Genomic DNA, 13,729 nt, shown 5'->3' with positions numbered 1-13,729 from the left:
CCCAAAGACATGTCGATTTAACACCAGACTCTTCCACTGCAGTTCTTCTGAGGCCACTCATAAGCTGCCTTCTGCTCACATGCCATTTGCTACTACTGCCCTTAATGTGATGTGCTCTGTCTCATCGCCAGTCTTGTCAGAACATAAGCTAATCACATCACTCCACGTGCCTCAGAGATGGCAGCTCAAGTGGCTGTTGAGTAAAGAGTTGACTGAGGACCCTTCTCAGTGCAGGGCTGATCTGGCTAAAGACTCCTTCATTATCCTCTTTGTAATTGATTTGGCTGTTCAGGGTGGGGTCTTGGCAGCAGCTACTTTAGAAGTTTTAACCACTATTGCCTGTTTCCCTAACCAATCCACACAGGTCTTGCGATCAGCACCAGAATTAAAAGGTGCCAAATGTAAGCCCCCACTTGCCAAGGAACAAGTGAGAGTGCACTTTAAGGCTCCTGGTTGCTCCTTTGCAGTCACAGCTTTACCTGCCCCACATCTGAGGTGGAAAGCTGGAATTTTAAAAAAAGTTGTATGTAAATATGCATGTATTTTAAATTTTGAAGCGAACTTTTACCAGGATTTCGGTGTTTGCAGAGGGAGCCACCTAGTGGATGCTATGTGCATTGCCTCTTCCTTAATTGCAACAGTTGTGACCTGCAAGTAATAGTGATGTTGTGCAATGTCACAAATGCTTGCTTACAGCAGACCCTCCATATGGTCACACTTTCCCTTTCAGTCTCAATTTGTGGAGGATGACGTGCCTGAGAACAGCAGACTCCCTACATTGCCCTTTATTGCCTTATGAGGGTTCATTCCTTACTGTACTCGTTGTATACATATGACTGTATTTCATCTAATCCATTTACTGCAATTATTAAGTTTGCAGATGATACTACCATAATGGGTCTAATTACAGGTGGAGATGAATCAGCGTACAGGGGGGAGGTTGGTTCAAAACGTATCTACATGGTGCCTAGAGAATAACTTGCACCTAAATATTAACAAGACAAAGGAGATGGTGTTGGACTTTCGGAGGAAGAGAGGGGAACTAGCCCCGTTGTATATCGGGGAGGGGGCGTTGTGTGGAAAGAGTCTCTTCCTTTAAATTCCTGGGAGTTTACCTTAGTGAAGACCTCATTTGGAAAAACAATATAACTCAGGTGGTTAGGAAGGCCCAACAAAGACTCCATTTCCTCAGGGTCCTGTGAAGGAACAATGTTAAACAACAATTGATGACCTCCTTCTACCGGTCCACAATAGAAAGTGTCCTCTCATATTGTATCGCAGTGTGGTACGTTGGCTTGACAGCCACGGACAGAAAGTATTTACAGAGGGTGAACACAGCACACAATATCATAGGCTGTCCCCTGAGCCTGCTAGATGGCATCGCAAGGGATCGATGCCTTAGGAGAGCGAGAAAAATGATCAGGGACGATTTGCACCCTGGCCAGCACCTCTTCAACCTTCCACCCTCGGGCAGGAGATATAGAAGTATAATCAGTCGTACCAACAGGCTAAAAAACAGTTTCTATCCGTGGGCTGTTAGGCTGCTGAAATAATATAGTGCAACTGACTTTGGGGGTTGGTGTGAGTGCAATGAGATTGAGTGGTTGTGGGGTGGGGGAGGGAGGCTCGGTTAATTTCATTGTACACAGGTTGTACATTGACAATAAAGGTATTAGTATTGCTAGAGAAATCTTCCTGCCTCTTTCAGTTACAGGTGGGTAGCCGTGTTGGTCTGCCATAGTCGAAACAAAATAGAAAATTCTTTCCAGTAGCACCTTAGAGACCAACTGAGTTTGAGCTTTCGTGTGCATGCACACTTCTTCAGATACACTGAAACAGAAGTCACCAGATCCTTAAATATAGTGAGGGAGTGGGGAGGGGTATTACTCAGAAGGGTGGTGGGAATGGGTGATCAGCTGATAGGTGTGGAAAACCTGTTGACGACTCTTAACGGCTGCAATTAGTCTTGCAGGGAAAGGCAGGGAGTGAGATGGCTAAAGATAGCTTTGTTATGTATAATGAGATAAGAATCCAATGTCTTTGTTCAGACCAGGTTTCTCCATGGTTTTAAGTTTGGTGATTAGTTGCAATTCAGCCACTTCTCTTTCCAGTCTATTTCTGAAATTTCTTTGTATTAAGACAGCTACTTTGAGATCTTTTATAGAATGTCCTGGGAGATTGAAGTGTTCCTGCCTCTTTGCGTAGGTTTGCAATGTGTGTGTACGTGTGGAATGGTGGGGTGAGGTTGCAGTGGAGGGTAGTCTGTGGTAGAAGCAATGTGGAGAGGTTGCAATGGGGTATGGTCCCCACAACAATTTCCCATGCTGGTATGGAGTCTAGCAACAACTGGGGGCCCACAAATTCCCTACCTCCGTTCTGCTGCAAAATTATGTAAAAAGTGGGCTCAACCATGTATTTTAATACCTTTATAAAAGTCTGTTATTCCAAGGGGTATAAGAGCACAGCCAGTGCTTTCTTCTTCTTCCAGGAGGTACGCAGTACCTGCACCTCTTTTCTGTTGTTGTTAAAAAGTGTGGCACTTACTGTAACAACTTCATGGTGAGTACCAGCACCCTTTTTTCTAGAAAAGTACAGCTATCATACTGTTGAACCAAAATGATCTTCTCCTTCTCTTCATCCCTCTCCTCAGCAAAGACCCACACACTCTGAAGGGTATGAGACATATGCATGGCTCCTCAGGTAGTTTCCTATCTGAATTGTTTGTGTCAGAAATGTACCTACCACCTTCCCTGAGGGTTTAATTACTGAGCCAGGCAGCTAATCAGAGGTCTGCAGCTGAAAAGGTGTCGTCATGGTTACAGGCTACCTAGGCTCACTCACAAGTCCTCTGACTCATAGCATCATGTTGGAAGGGCACAAATGGGAACGGTGAATTGAGGACATGGGAAGTTTAAAACTAAAGTATGTAAGTCATTGCTTTGGGACCCCATCTGCACTATACGTTTAAAGTAGTATCATACCACTTCAAACATCCATGGTTTCTGACAAAGAATCCTGGGAACTGTAGTTTGTTAAGGGTGCCGAGAGTTGTTAGGAAACATCTATTCCTAGTACAGAGCTTACAGTTCCCAGCGTTCCCTGAGAAGAGGGGTTGGTTGTTAAACCATTCTGGGAATTGTGTGAAGGTGCTATGCGATATTTGAGAGCTCCTCATCCTTTATCTCTTTGACATGAGATAAATGAAGAGGGAAAAATTTCAGAACAGTGAGATGAGAAAGGCACTGGAAGGGGGAAGGTGGCCCTTTTAAACCATGGCAAAAGTTTGAGTAAAGTTTGAGTAAAGCAGGGGGGGCTGTGCAGAGGCAACGAGATGCTTCTTCACAGCCGCCACTGTCATCATTCAGGACAAGGACTGGCTCCTCCTGCCCAAACTCAGCAGCAGAGGCACTGGCAAGGGAAATAGGGACATTCTTGACTCAAATCACAAGCTAGGATAGCTTTCATAATTCCAGGACTGTCCCTGGAATTCTGTTCTGTTATTGGCTATTTGGTCTCTCATGGAATTTGGAAACAGTTGAGTTAGATTCTGTGCTCTGCAAAGGATTCCCTGACAAACTTCATATATGTTCTATACTAAATTAGTGAGGACTAGGTTAAATATCAGAAATGGAAGAACATTTTCCATCTTTCTGGTTTCATGGCAACACACTGAAGATCTGTTGGGATTTGTGGAACATATTAAAACGTCTTCATTTCCATGTGCATTTTTATTTTATTCAAAAGGTGGTTTCTGTTGTTTAAACACTATTGTAATACCAGCAGTGTGCTGATCTGCATGCTCCTCCATACTCAGCACAGTTCTAAAGTTTAAAGTGATGGCATTCGTTTCTAGAAATGCCCCTTTCAAAATGCTGAGCCATCCCAGGGCTCTTTCACACATGTGCTGAGGCGAACCATGTCCAGGGAACTGTGTCAGTTTCCTATGCAGCTACACCTCAGATTGTTCAGCTGCAACAAAGCCCCTAAAATAGACTCATCAGGATGTGGGTAAAAAATTACCAAGACTAATCTTGGAAACTTTATTAAAAAGAAAAGGAGAGTGAAAAGAGAGAGTTCAGACACTTAAGGAAAAAAAAAACCTCATCCTGATTTATCTGGGGAGTGTGAACACTAAATAGAGAACAACGCCTGAAGTGTGAATTATTTCCTATATTAACACAGAGGAAAAACTGATAGCCTTTTCATGTCAGGAGAATAGCAAGGGGGGAGGAGGGGAAGAATGACATTGTTCAATCTCAGGGTTTGCTCACTCTTTATCAGGCGGAGATCAAAATTTATTCCCAGGATGAGGCCTGCGGCCTGGCTGAGGCCCTAGAGATTTTTAAGGGCCTAATTAAGAAAACAGGATGAAAATGGTGAAATAAGAGGCCAATTTACTTCTTGCAGAATAGGGAGATCAAATCAACTTATGAGCAATTAATGTGCACAAGGAGAGAATAAAAGAATGCTGGGAGATGGTAGAGGGCCTCATTTTAATGACATGCTCTGGTGTTGGTATAGAGGATTACTCTGAAGGTCAGATGTAGATTGAAACGACCTTGCAAATTCTTAACCCTCCTTCCAATTAATAGAACCAACTCAGAAATGCAAAAGACCAATCTAACAGCGCAGGCTTCCCTTTGCGATCAGAAGGGAGAAAGAGAGAACGAAAGGGGGTTTCCTTCCGTTAAACAGCTGCCACAAAAGGCAGGGCTTGGAAAGGGCTGTTGATTACAGAATACAAGCCACCCGAAGGGAGGAAATTTGTGTCAAGGCCCTAAGTGGGATATAAAAAGCCAAAAAGGGGTTGCTTGGGGTTGAGATTCTTAATAACTTCCCTGCAGAGTCTGTCACACGCATACAGCACATTAAGATCCCCAACACAGTGTCCTTATCCCCCAGAGAGAGAACATTGAAGTTAACATTTAGATCATTATTACTTACTTTTTATAGAATGTTCTGAAACTCTCTGCCACATTACGTTAGGTACTGGCCAAACTGAAAATAAGGTGGTTTCCCCATTTTAAAAAGAATTAAGCTTGGATGCGACGTAGATGTCCTTCCATGAGTTTCCTCTTCTTTACACTGTTGCTTTGTGAAAAGACTTGTTCATGCTATTAAAATAATTATCTTTGTGCCATATATGGGTATTTTTTTTAGGTTTTGTGAAAACTCGCATACAGGGAAGAATTAGTTATTTTGTTTAAAGCCATGACACATCCTTTGTTGAACTTGGTTTTGTGTTAGAGCTAAAACTGTGATTCCTTTAATATATAATATCTCAGAATCTCCTTTGCAAATGAGAATGTAGTGGCAGTCTCCCAATTTATTCTCTGTGCTCAAATATTTTTGAAATATTTAATTACTATTTAACAGTATATCTATTTCTGCCAACAATCTTACTTGATTTCAGTACTTGATATGCAACAGCTGATATGTTGCCATATATGATTGTTGACAGTGCATTATACAGAAAGATCAGTACATTTTTGTAAGCAATTTAGCTTGATAATACACATTTTTGCAAACACTTTCCTTTAAGACAATGCATTTTTGTACATTATTTTCACTTAATAGAAATGTTTTTGTGTAAGCCTTCCCCTAATACACATTTCTGTATACATTTTGGGGGTTGAAAAACAACCACAAAATTCAGACAAGTGGGGATCTTTGAAGGATAGTTGTGTTTTCAGTTTCCACATGAATGCTAGACATTTCTCCGTCATTCCTTAAATTCCTACATGCAAAGGGGTAAGGATTCTAGCCATCATGTTAAATTTATTCCAGTGGACCTTTATAACTGGAACTCAGTTCATTTTAACCATTTATTAACTATTTTTCAATCTATTGAATATTTGTAACCTATTAACTATCTCAGTAGTCCCATCGATTGATTGATTATTCAATTAAATGTTGTCGTGTGTGTGGTGTCTGAGCTATTTATTAACAATAATGTTTTCCCCTGTTAAATAACAGAGATAATGAAATAATTTGTTATTGCTATTAGTTTCTCTGAGATGGCTCTGAGATATGTGTACATAGCTTTGAAGTGCCCAGGCATTGCTTTCCCTTCAAAAGATGACCAATGCTACCAAAGTTGTTGGTTCCAGCCATATGGTTCCCAGTACAGCAATAGGAATGGTGCATAGCCCAGACCAACAGGTGATGATTGCAGTGTTTCAGCTTGTGCTTCCTGCTCTAACTAGAGTGTGAAAACCTACTGCTGCACATGCTACCCTACACTGCACCAGGACGACCCATCAAAGCAGCAAAATGGAGCAAGCAGTAGATGACTGTGCATACACCGTGCTGCACTCAAGAAGCAAAAGCATCTCTTTCTATATAGGCTTCCATATAGGCTGCCATGGGATATTACATATGCAAAGCTGCAACTTTTTGTGTTTCTGTAGCATAGTAATATGCAGGCTTAATGGGTTCGCTGTGTTGTAATATATAGTTCCTCATTCTCATTCTCTTTTACTTTTGCTTTGTGCTTCCTTAAACAAGTAAGAAGCCATGAAGCCATGGCTCCCTGCAAGTGAATTGAATCTTTCTAAAAGGAGATTTTTAAGCCTGCATCTTTGCCAATCCAAAGATTACACGATCTCTTTTTAAGTTGTTTGGAACCTTTTTTCATCTTCACTTCACTGCCAGTGGATGGAGATTTGTTTGCTATAACTTCTAGAAACTCCATGAGTAAATTACTCACATATTTGCAAAGCTAAGTGTCTGTGATTTATTCTAGCCTAAGTAATTTTTTGTGGAAACATTTGTTTAAAGGTGGATGAGGGCAGATGTGAAATCTAAGTTTTAATTTGCTTGTAGCAATTGCCATTGTGCTTAACTCTGCTACTGGAGAGTAGGAATCTCTCCCAAACCTCTCTCTCCAACACACTGCATGTGCTTCTTCTCCCTCCCTCCCTTCTCTTGAAACAACAGCCTTTGCCACATATACTTGATGGGCTTTTCTAAGTCTTAAGGTCCTATTTCCTAATTTGTCAATTTATCTTTCTGTAAAGATCCGGTCCTATATTTTAGCTGGTCTTTGGAACTTGAGGTGCAGTAGTTAAACAAACCATTACTCACATAGATAACTGCCAACTATAAGTAGGTGATATCCTCTCCAGAGCTTCTTAAGACACAGGAATCATAAAAATGATTCAGGAATAAACTTTGGGGACCTGATGTTTGCCAAAATAGATCTCCAGTACTTCTGCAGTTTATGGCATCCACTATAGATGGGAATAAGTGTCCTTCTGTTCTCACTCTTCTCAGCACTTATCTGAGCCTTGCTTTAAGACAAGGTGAACTCACAAGATGTCAAATACCACCTGCTAACCATACTGTATACTTGTGCTCTCAAGTCTACACAGATGGATTTTAATAGTTTAGTGAATTAGATATACAATCACAAGCAATGTTAGGTTCCTCTATCCATTCCTTGCTCCGAATCTTCCATTTTACACAATATCTGGTATCTAAGTCTGTATATGGACAAAGCCAAATCTTTATGTCTTCTTGTAACATGGACTGAAAGCAATATACTTGTGGATTCAAAATGTAGGCTTTGGGGGAGGATCCTTGCTTTGACAGATTCCATGCTTTGGTACCCTTACCTGTTCTGGTGTCATTACCTGTTCCATGTCCTCTTTCATGGAACTAACAGCTTTTGTTTTGCTTGTTTTGTATCCCATCACTTAAAAGAAGCAGAAGTGCCAACTTAATGCAACCATGTATAAGAGTAGCCCAAAGGCCCTTTTAAAATGGCAGAAATGCTGCCTTGGAAGGGGGCAGTTAGGAATAGATGAATGTGGGTGGCTCCCAGGAGGGCATTTAGCTCTCTTTTCTCCAATCATTTCTCAACTCCGGTTCTCCCGTTCAGCAACTATTCTCATTATGGTGTTCCAAATTAGAATTAGGTTCGATTGGAATTGACTTTGTATGCTACTTCTGAATGAGAAAATTGTCCTCAGTTGCTCACATGCATACCAACACAGCAATATCAGATCAATATAAAAAAGAAAAAGAAAATAACACACAAAAACATCTGAAATGCCATGAAGGGGGTGAGCGAATGTGGGGTATATGGAACAGGAAGCAGCAGATAAGGAACTGCTTTCTTTCCTCTTGCTCCTTCCCCACCTTCAAAAAATCCTCCTAATGTGTTTTTTGATTTTAAAAAAACCCCGTTGGACTATTCTTATACATATTTATATTTGATGTGCAATTTGGTCCTTTTTGCACACCTGTTTACATTTGTAGAATCCCTGTGATGTAAGTTCCAAAGTGTAACAAGATAAAAAAAAACCTGATCAGCTTGGTTCAGGCAAAGTTTGTTGAGGATGGAGCGACACTTTAGCTCAGATTGTTTCCCACAGAAATTGCAAGTGGGGGATAAATGGTTATTCTCATAAACGAACACAGAAAACAATGCCAGTTGCCTCTCTGCCATCAAAGCCCCAAACAGGATTGCCACTTCCAACAGGAGCCACTTCCAACAATTAGGCATGGGGACAGGATACGGAAATTGATAGGGAGAGATGTTGAGGCTGTTTCCCCTTGGGAGAATAATCCTCCTCCTTGAATCTTGCAAGGAAGGCGGGTGCTAAGGAGGAAGCTTGTATGGAACATACATGGCCACAAGAGAGAGCCAGATAGTTACTGGAAATAATTCACTGAGGACTCAGAGTGCCTTGATTGATTTTTAACTATGCCACTGCTATTAGAGCTGAACTGAATGGTTGTTGAGACATTTGTATCTGACAGATTTAGTGGATTTGCATTAGTGACAATCTGGACACGAAACTCCTAATTATATGAATTTCAATTGCAAAATGTGAACGGCTAATGATTTTCAAAAGCTGGTCAGAACGAAACAATTGGGAATTTTGCCTTCACTTATTTAGTGATGTGGGTCACAGGCTACTGGAAACCCACACCTCTGGAACGAATGCTTCCACAGGAGATTTTCTGGGTGGGTTTTGACCCTGGAGATAAAAGAAAGCCGCTTCAGTTCCAAAGAGCTGATTGATGCCACTGTTGTGGAGTTTCCCTCCTTACCTGCTTTTCTTTTAGGAATACTTTGATGCTATAGTGCCACAAGATGATTCATATTGTTTTGGGTTGTTGTTTTGGTTTTCCAGCCCCTGTGTTCTAAGCTCAGTCCATGGTTCGTCTAATGGGGAAAGGATAGCTGAAGTACTGGCTTGCACTATTATAGAAAAATATACAGTACTGGCCAGAATATACAATATAGTACAGTGATACCTCAGGTTACAAACACTTCGGGTTACAGACTCCGCTAACCTGGAAGTAGTACCTCAGGTTAAGAACTTTGCCCCAGGATGAGAACAGAAATCATGCGCTGGCAGCGTGGTGGCAGCGGGAGACCCCATTAGCTAAAGTGGTACCTCAGGTTAAGAACGGTTTCAGGTTAAGAGCGGACCTCCAGAATGAATTAAGTTTGTAACCAGAGGTACCACTGTACTGGGATTAAATGGATCAGGGTTCCAAGTTAGTGTGGGCCTTTGGTATGCCCCCCCCCCGCCCCACTTCACATAGTACAATGCATTGGATCAGCCCTGAAACAAGCTGTTTTGAGGGAAAGAGAATTGGGGAGTGCTGATGAAATGCACATGTGTCCAGTATTGTGTGGTAGGATAAAGAACCCTATTTTACTAGATACTTATGCCTCTAAGACAGTAGGTTAGATGAAACTCCTTTATTTCCCACTGCAAATCAACAACTGTTGCACAAGGCTAGAAAAAGAAGGCTAGAAAAAGGCTTCTGCTTCAGTGGATAGATAGATAAATTACATGAGGAATATTTAAAAAAAAAGTTTCCACTGCAACATTGATCTTGCAGTTTGGTGAGCAAATGTGGCTAAATAAAAGTTATGTGTTAATTCTAATGTTTTGGATTTGAAGCCAATCCTCATTTACTCAAAAGTGAGAAAGAAGGCTTGTAAAGTAAGTGGGATGGGGAGGTGCTGGAAAGGGTGAAAGGACGGGGGGGGGGCTAATCTTATTTAAAAGCATTCTTCTTGTGCTTCATAATAATTGGTGGAGAGTTTTTTCTTTCATGTCATGGTGCAGTTGAAGAATGGATTGTGGGTGGAGGATTGCTGGGGCGTGGGTTGTGGGGGGTGGAGTTTGCTCTCAGTTTCCCCTCCTCTAGTTTTTCAGATTCTGTCAGTTGGCATGGAAGTGAGAGAGGGGGCAGTGGCAGAGCAAAAAGGACAGGTGGTACCCCATGTGCCCCCCCATCCCCTGCTCTACTCCCTATGATTCAGCTCCATAAAATGCTCAAGCATCTTGTGAAAAGCGCTTTTCCAGATTACTAGGTTGTTCCTTTTCTTTCTGAGTAAAGGAAAAGCCCTGGTGCTATTTATTCCACCTCCTCCTGTCCTACCTGAAATGCCTAATTCTCTACTAGTTTCATCTGCAAAACTGTTGTAGAAACAGCTGAGATCACACAATGGAGATTGCAGCTTGAGGTGGGGATATGCAGTAAGGCCAGATCAGCTTTTAAGACGGGGAAAAATGTATTTTCATGTAAATCTCATTGAGTAATAAAAGAGAGAGAAATGTGAAGAACCCAGAAATATCTGATGTCTCTCCAAACCAGAGCTGTGTCCAAAGAGGAAAAGGGCTGGATTCTCTCAGGTAACAAACCTTTGGCTTTGGGGGAGCAAGGCCAAGTGTGCATTTGGCATGCTGATTTTCCATCGCTGGCTTTTAAAGGCATTTGCTGATTGGGTCCTTTCAGACAGTTTAATTGCAACTGGGGGTTATATGGAAAGAGAGAGATTCCAAGCAGAGACCAATGCCACAAGTCATTAAAGAGCATCAGAACAGGGGACATCAAAGGTTGTGACTCATCAGACATCTCTATTGTGTGGTTGGGGGAAAACTTGGCTGGCTCAGATCTCAGATTCCAAGGAGAAGGGATGCAGTGCTGGGGAAATGCTGCAATATAATGCTTGTTTGGGATGCATGTCAAGACAATATGACTGCTATTCACAGTGCTAACATACACTTGGCAGAGCAATCCAGTCCCCTGGTCTGCCTTGTTGAAGGGGGTTTGGATGAACCAGGGTACCCTCCTTAGCTCTGTTGGCCTCCACCACTGGGGGTGCTCTAAGACTGAGGAGAGCCTTGATGCACCTGCCCAATGCATGGTCAGCAACAAGCGGCCACTGCCAGTATGTATCACTATTGGCGATAGGCATCACAAAGAAGGAGAGGACAGATCTGAACCCCGAGTCAACCCTGCAGGCACAATCCAAGGAGCTGTCGAAGTGTAGATGCATTTTTTTTTTAACCAGTTGCCACTTTCTGTCTTGGTTGGCATCTGCAGCATGCCTGTGAAGGCAGTGGTGGCTACACTGCTCCTTGCTGCTTGCTATGGGCTGGATTGCAGTCTAAAACTTTATTTGAATTAGTGAGACGGTGTTCCCAGTATATATCCTTCACCCCTTTGCCAATGGCTAATCCACAGTGTGTGGCCACTCATCCCAACTGAATTGCATTGTATTGGTGTTGAAAGGGTCATCTCATTCTCTCATTTAGTTCCTCCTCACAAAGCTTCCTAAACAGTAGGTACAAAATCATGGCCTGTACATGGAATTCATGTTTAAGGTAATCTGTACCCAGCATATTACAGTACAACCTGGAATATATAGCAAACTGCATTATTCTAAGTCAGACCGTTGGTCCATTTAGCTCAGTATTGTCTACAGACAGGATTTCCCAAACTTGAATCTCCAGCTGTTTTTGGACTACAATTCCCACCATCCCTGACCACTGGTCCTGCTAGCTGATGATGGGAGTTGTAGTCCCAACAGCAGCTGGAGACCCAAGTTTGGGTAACCCTGGTCTACAACAACAAACGGTGGACCTCCAGGGTTTCAGACATGGGACATTGCCAGCCCTATACTGTACAGTGGTACCTTGCAAGACGAATGCCTCGCGCAACGAAAAACTCGCTAGACGAAAGGGTTTTGCGGTTTTTTGATGTTTCAGTGCTTTCATTTTTATCCTGTATGCCATGTTCGGCAACTTGTTCTGAAAAAGTAACTTGTAAATTTAACAAGGGGAAGGGGGAAGAACTTCAACCGGTATTAAATAACATGGACTGTGTGCTCATTTATCCTCTAAACCTAAGGAAAGTGGAAGCCTTTTCACCATAAAAATATTTTCTTTTTACCAGTAGGACAGTTATGTTTAGTGTACCTTGATTTCTTTGGCCAGAAATTAGGGTGGCTGGATGAGAAGTCTTAAGACAGAGGCAGATATTATATTTTGGCAGCACTAGTTCAGGTAAAATAGACTCTAGTAATTCTCAAGCAATTTGCCTGCCAGACTTTTTTTTTTTTAACATCCTGAGTTGAATTGGTGATACTATTTTCAATTTCTTTTTGTTCTCTCAAATGCCTGAATTTATGTCCCTTCTTCCCACCCCTAAATAACTATTGCCTTTAAAGTAATTTCTTCTTTTGCATTTAAGTCATTACAGACTTAGAGGAGAGGGCCACAGCTCAAGCACGGAGTATGTCACATATGAGCTTTGCATGCGGAAGGTCCCAACCCCCCATAATCTCTGCTTAAAAATAAACAAGGGAGCAGTCTGGAGAGGTGCTGCCAATAAGAGTAGACAAAATGTGATTAGATAGTCAGCTAAAAAGTAGCTTCATATGAACATTGCCTGCCAATCCTCCATCACTTGGTGGCCATGCTTATCAGTTCTTTGCCTGTTTGTAGCTAGTCAGGAACCCCTGCCTACATATATAAAAATGTGGTGGCTTATCTCACTCCCATTCTCAGAAACTAAAAAGGTCCACCACACACCAGAGCAGTTCTGTGAGTCATGAGGGTGTAGACCACCACGTACACTCTTTCCTGGTACAGTGGCAGGTTGCAGTAGAGTCACGTTTTATCATTTTAATGCTTGGGGTTCCTCAAATGAAACAAAGTAGACTTTGTTTACGGGGTGGGTGGGGGGCGGTTTTGGGACGGGGTGGGTGGGGGGCGGAACAGGGTGTTTGCAGGGTGTTTTCAAATATACACGAAACCACTAGAGACCACCCAAATTGAGTTGATTATTCACTTAAATGTTTTATCCTGCCTCTCCATCTGTTCGTGGTGTCTCTAGCCTCATTAAAATAAGTAAAGCAAGCACTACGATCATAAAACCAAGCACTGAAACTATTTTAAAATGCTACATTACAATAAAACAGCATATCACACAGCATATTACCGCCCTATTACAGCATTTTTACTCCCAAAGTCTGCCCAAGTGGATAGCCTTTACTCTCCCTCCTAAGTCAGTTCATTGTCTCATTCCATCGTCTTGGCTTGGGGCTACTACTGAAAAGATCCTGCTCCTCCCTACAACTTGGGTAAGAAATTTTGATGAATATACTAGGATGGGATTCTTATGAAGAGAGACTGTTTCCAAGCCACAAAGGCTTTTAAAAGTTCCCAAACCACAAAGGTTTTTAAAAGTCAGAAGGAGCTCTTTGGACTGGGCCCTGAAACTACCTGGCAACCAGTATTATTGCCACAGTTTCAGTAATATATGATCCTACTTCCCTGTATATTCCAGGAGTTGCTTCCTGCCTGTTTCAACATTAGCACGGATGAGAACTCTAAGGTTGTAAGTTGGTGATATTCCAAATGTCTTGGCTTGTATTCCACAGGCACTTAAATGTGCATTTGTGAGGGCAGAT

The sequence above is a fragment of the Lacerta agilis genome, chromosome 6 (genome assembly GCF_009819535.1).
Source record: "Lacerta agilis isolate rLacAgi1 chromosome 6, rLacAgi1.pri, whole genome shotgun sequence".
In the NCBI taxonomy this organism is placed as follows: domain Eukaryota; kingdom Metazoa; phylum Chordata; class Lepidosauria; order Squamata; family Lacertidae; genus Lacerta; species Lacerta agilis.
This window is presented reverse-complemented; position numbering follows the sequence as displayed.